A 6,000-nucleotide genomic window follows, 5' to 3' on the forward strand; every position below is an offset into this window, starting at 1 on the left:
CTGCTCCTTGCTGAGAGTATGAGGAATCCTGTTGATGCACTCGCAAAGGAGATTTTGCCTTGGAGACAGAAGCAGCCGATGCCAATGTATGAATAGGACTAGAGGCTGTAGATCGAAGCTCCAGAGGCTTGGAGGAGGAACCTCGATGCACTCGCAAAGACTCTGCTCCTTGCTGAGAGTATGAGGAATCCTGTTGATGCACTCGCAAAGAATCTACTCCTTGCCTTTCGTGCTTAGGTGGCAGACCAAACACTCGCAGAGACTCTCCTCCCTGCAAAGAGTGCGACTCCAACCGGGGCATCGGAGATGGCTCGACGTCACAGGGGGTTGCTAGATGCCTAGGCAGGATAATAGGAAGCAGTTTAGGACCCATAATGGTAAGGTACTGAAGAAACTGCTTCTCTAAAATGGTCTGGAAAGAAGCCGGCAAGGTGGGATCCGCGTCTGAAACCGGTCCACCTGCCTTGGCCGGAGGTTCCTTCGAGGTAGTGTGAGTGTGCTTCGACTTAGGAGTCTTAGCCACTTTAATCACCACCGGCGGAACTGACTGCTGAGCTATCTGACCTGAGGAAACAGGGGAAGATACAGCAAGTGACGTCGAAGCAAGAGCCACTGCAAACGAGTAAGGCTTGATGAGGCTCGAGGTAGAAGCCGGAGACGCGGAAGGAGGCTCGATGGAAGTCGAAGCCGGAGACGCCTTCGAAGTCGAGGGATCAGTTGAAGACTCCATCTCGAAGAGTTTGTCTATTTGAATGCAATGACGCTTAAAAGCCGAGGCTGAAGTGTTTGGCAAGGCAGGCACGACGTGGGATGATGTTTAGGCCTCAGACACTTGAGGCAGCGTCTATGAGGGTCCGTGAAAGAGATCGCGCGCTGACACTTGCTACACTTCTTAAAGCCTGTAGCAGGTCGGGACATAGGCCTAAAAACAGCCGCTGCAAGGTCAAAGCTCGTGGACTGCGGCCGAGCGGCCTGTCCCGCTCGGAAGGAAAACGAAAATTTTTTTTTTTTTTCTAAAACAAATAAAAGAAAACAGCGATTCGTGAAGAAAGAAGGCAAAAGTGAACTAAGTTGAACGCAGAGAGTCAAAGACGGACTTCTCGGCTCCGCGGAAAACTAAGAACTGAGGAGACGCGCCCTTTGCACTGGGCAGGAAGGCACTCGCGCATGCGCGGTGCGGGCGACTCGAAACTTCTAGTTTCTTCAAGCAAGTCTGCTTATGAGGCATCCACATCGGGGCTCCGTCGGATGACGTCACCCATACGTGAGAATACCTGCCTGCTTGTCCTGGGATAAACTAAAGGTCAATCCACAGGACTGGAGGCTAAAGAACGTAACAGCAGCCTTACTGGGTCAAACCAATGATCCTTCTAGCCCAGTAGCCTGGTAACCTGTGCCAACAAAGAATCCACCTTTGGGGAAACAAAAAGCTGATTCAGCTTAGCAGCCATCGGATAGAGCTTAGTCATAATCTTCGTCACCCTCAGAGTCCCTTCTGGCATTTCCCAGTGATTGGTAAGCATCCTCGTAATATCTAGATGCTCTGGAAAACAGGACTGCGGCTTAGAGATACTCATAAGAGAGAACTGTGCTTCAACTGCTGAAGGGATTTTGAAATAAACACTATTAGTGCTAATGGCTTGAACAGTCTCCGCACAGTGGGGTCCTCCCCAAGATCTGGAGCATCTCCCAGATCACGGTCACCCACAATAGAAGTTCCTGTGAGGGAAAGTAAGGGCATAAAAATGGAATCTGAATCATCTGAGTCGTCTGCAGGCAGACTGTCCCCAAAACCCTACTATTCAAAAAATTCATCCAGACGTCCTAACCCCCCCTTCCTTTCCCCCATGCTATTCCCCCCTCTCCCTCTCCCTACCTGTAATATCCCTCTAAGACTCAACAATGTAACCAGCATCCACTCTGCAACCTTCTCGTATATTTCCAGCTCCTCCTGACGCTTCCCTCATTTTCCCCCTTTGTAACCTCACCTCAAAATTGAATTAATTACCAGCGCCATTAATTGTAATCCTCTTCCTGGAAATGTCCAGTTATCTTTCGATGTAATCCGCTTAGAACTGCAAGGTACAGGCGGAATAGAAGTCAGTAATGTAACCAGCACTCTTTGGCGGGGGGGGGGGGGGCTGAAACCCCCGGCACTATCAGGGTGGCAATACCAGATGGGTTTATGGAGCCTTGATTAATCAGATAGGCCTGGAACATATTAATAAATTCAGGGAGGGGCCCCTGCGGTCCCTGGTTAACACTTTTACTGCCAAAATCACGGCTGCACTTTACCAGAGACACACTGGAGCTGCTTGTGAGCTCAAATTTCTGAACTATAACAGCCTGAGAAAACTACAACAAAAAATAGCGATTTTAGGATTTTTCAGTTTGGAGGGACCCAGGACTAACTCAGACCCCCCCCCCCAACTCAATTTTGAAGCCCCCCCTTAAAATCTTTCTTTCAGGCTGTCAGCCTAGGTTACTTCACTGTACCATGCTGTGTGCTGCAAAATGGAAGCTGAAACTGCTTACAGAGAGACCCTCTGCCTCAACAGATCTGGAAAGTGGACTGCCTCTCTCTGGCCTGATGTCCCGGCTGGAGACCTCAACCTTCTCCAGAGCAAATGGGGGGGCAGGAACGCAGTCGGCCCCGATCCTGGATTTACCGCCACAGAGTCACACAGCATGTGCTCAAACCCACTAGTGGACGAACCTGGAGCAAGCTATGCTCCCAAGGGAACAGTCCCTGAGCTCCAAATCTGTAAATGCAGATTGTCCAAGAGGTGCACTGCAAAGCAGCCAACCCCTTGGAAGCAGACTCTGCTTCAAAATCTGCAGTCTCCCGCAGGCACAGCTGTCCCCAAAAGGGATCCTCTGCAGTATGAAAAGCAGAAAAAACTGAATTTATAGAAAATAAACACGAGCAGATCAGACAAGCTCTTACTGTCTCACTTGTAAGGAAGACAACTAAGGAATTGGAGAGCAGTTCCGAGGTAAGAGGAGCAAAAATATGCAAATGAAACTTCCTACAAGAGATCTCTCGAGAAGGATTGACTACCCAAGGATTCATGAATAGAGTGGGGTTGCACAAGAATGGCACTTAATTGCCTAAGTGCCAACTCTGCCCCAGTTAGACAGCTTCAGCTAAAGAACTGCAAATATTTAACAGCAATATTCACAGTTAGTCACATAAGCAATTTAGATGTCCAAAAGCCTCTGTGGTCCATTTAAATCACTTTGAACACTGGGCAGTGTGGGCCAGATTCAATAAACGGTGGCTAAATCAGTAGCCGCCTACAAAAATGGTACTGATCTTGTGTCAATCATGCTTAGGTGCCAACCACAAAACTTAAGCAATTGCATGCAATGTAGGCCTAAGTTCTTTCAAGAATCACATCTAATGATGCCTAAGGTCATCTCCATCCTTAACCACACCTACTTTGATCATAAACACCATTACGATGCCTACTTTTTTTTTAACGAGTTTTAATTGTTTTTCAAACTGTGTGGTCAATTAATGTGACAATAAAATTCAATTACAACAATTAAGTTAGGTGGCAGGGTGTCTACCACTACCTAATTTACAGATTTGTTTATAGATCAGAGCTTATGTGTACAGGGGTGTATTGGACAACAATTCATCAATGGCTTAATCGCCCACATCTCTATATGGGTAATATTTCTACAGAAAATAAATTCAGGTTGATTAAAAAATATAAATCTTTATTTTTATACTAAAACTACTTTAATAAATATGTACCTACTTTACAAAAAACAAATTTCACAGTGAGAGTAATCTCTTACAATAAATTCTAATTACATAACTGAAGGTGACTAAGTGGCAACCTGAAAGAGATTAAGACCACTTTAGACTTCCTAATGAACATTGTTAAATAACAGCTCTCAAAAATGGCAGTTTAATTACAGTACAAAATATTGCCATGAAAATTAAAATTTTACAAGGTCAATGAAAATCATACCTAAATAACTGTTATAATAATCTTTACAAACATTTTAAGTAGCTATGACCTCCATGAGGCTGAGCAGTACCAAAACCAAATCCCCACAGGTATATAAAACGTTAAAAAAGGTTGGATCCAGGGCCAGCTCAATCTACCAACCTGGCGAAATCTTGGCCCAGGGTGCTGGTGATGAAGGGCACCAAAATCCCAAACTGGTCTACCTTCAGACATATAGAGTAATAGATTTTGGACTGGGATTTTGGCAACCTTTATCATCCGTGTCCTGAGCCAGTGTCTCACCTACCTGGACCAGAAGGCGAGGAAGAGATGATGGATCACAGGGGTGGGAGGGAAGGAGGAGAGAGATACCAGATTAGGGGGGGGGGGCACCGATACAAGAGTTGACTTAGGGCGCCACAGTCCCTTGAGCTGGCCCTGGTTCGTCCATGAAAAAGATGCTTTCAAAACAGGGCCCCATTTGGCTAGGCAAAGTACAAAACAAGAAGAGTATGCCTATGGTCAGATAAAAGTCTAAAAACGTTTTAACGCTAGTTTTTACTAAAGCCCAAGCAGAAAACTACTAGCCAGTGCAGTGCCTAGAAATCCCAATTAGAGGGGGGGGGGAGAGGAATCAATCCTCTACAAATTCTAAAGAAGCTACATGTGAACAAGAAAAAGACATCCTGTTCTCCCCATCTCATCCCACACAGCAGTGCTTAAAAGACTCCACGAAACGCGAACATTTTGGGCTGGCCTTTTACTGGATTACAATAAAAGGCGACAACATCCTTTCCGAGCTCAAAATGCGCATCACCGGGCAAAGCGCTTTCCTCGTTAACGAAAAGCTACGCAGGAACTTTTTATGTTATCTCTCTCTCTCATTGATTTTCTGGTCACCAGTTACAAGAAGCCGTACTTACAACAGGAAAAAAAAAAAGCCCTGTCCTTAGCCTGAGGGTAGGGGGAGGCCACGTGTTTTAGACGCCGGTCTATGGAGATTGAGATGTTATGATTTGGCCCACTGGAGCAACGCCCGACCGCCACTCCGCCAAACACGGCCGCCCTATGGGCCTCGGGCACGGACTCCCTGCCCCCACCTCCCTCGCGGCCTTTAGGAAACTTTGCTGCTGGGCAGCTCGCGACTAGGCACGGAAGTGAGGCGAGGGACGCTCCTGATTGGGTCGCGTCAGTTCGAACCCATGGTCCTCGCTGCTCTCCCAGCAACGACCACAGCGGGCTACCGTGTGCGACGCGTCAAGTAGGGCGACGGCATCTTCCGCTGACCGCAGTCTCTCAGCTATTTAACGGCGGGTCACGAAACACTTTTGTTGCGGCTTTTTTTTTTTTCCTCCCCCCCGCAGTTTTCAAACTATTAAGGGCGGCTCGCGAAACACTTTCGTTGCGGCTTTTTCCGCCCCTTAAGTTCATTGGACCGGCTCGCTGCGGTTTGGACTGGTTTACCTCTCAGCAGGTGAAAACTGTTAAGGCAGAAAAATCCGCAGCACCTGCGCGCTTTTCTAACTCTGGAGGAATTGCATGACTTTTTTTTTTCTTAAATTTATCAGGGCTCTTCAACTTTGGGCTCCTTTTACGAAGGTGCGCTAGGGCTTTAACACCAGCATTGAGCTGGGGGTGAAAGGTCACTTTTGGCCAGCCACAAAAACTCAGAGCTGTGAAGAAAGAAACAGGCTTTATTCGGCATATGCAGAATAGACCTCCAAACACCAATCTGGCAGCTTCAGAAGTGCTGAGAAACAGGATGTTCAGTGACTCTTAAACATTTCCTGTCTAAGCCAAGTGGATGCTAACTACAAACTTTTCATTTGCTACTTTTACTACAAATTTTTGATATACATTGGTCCTAAGCCCACATTTACTATTGGTTCAGGGGGTAACCTTATAGTCCTGACCTATAGGGAGCAACTTGCAGTTTCATCATTACCTGTCCAGGAGGGCAAAGTCGTGTTTTTCAGCTTACACAGGATGTGGTTACTGCACATAGCTTGTAGCTCAGGCAGAATGAAATGAGAGAAGT

The 6,000-nt window shown here is 46.8% G+C and overlaps 1 protein-coding gene across 4 annotated transcripts in view; it reads right to left on the reverse strand.

Moving 5' to 3' along the window:
• The window catches only part of ATF7IP2 (activating transcription factor 7 interacting protein 2), a 94,876-nt gene extending 89,175 nt beyond the window's left edge, over nucleotides 1-5,701 (reverse strand). For 2 of the 4 annotated variants that reach the window (XM_033963727.1, XM_033963726.1), the window contains exon 1: nucleotides 4,886-5,334. The gene's annotated coding sequence lies outside the window, so the exon portion shown is untranslated. Of the gene's footprint in view, nucleotides 1-4,885; nucleotides 5,337-5,426 lie in introns of those variants that run through there. The other 2 variants (XM_033963728.1, XM_033963729.1) reach the window with 2 other exon arrangements.
• Nucleotides 5,702-6,000: the final 299 nt, after the last annotated feature.

This window comes from Geotrypetes seraphini, chromosome 11 (assembly GCF_902459505.1).
Source record: "Geotrypetes seraphini chromosome 11, aGeoSer1.1, whole genome shotgun sequence".
Classification (NCBI taxonomy): Eukaryota; Metazoa; Chordata; class Amphibia; order Gymnophiona; family Dermophiidae; genus Geotrypetes; species Geotrypetes seraphini.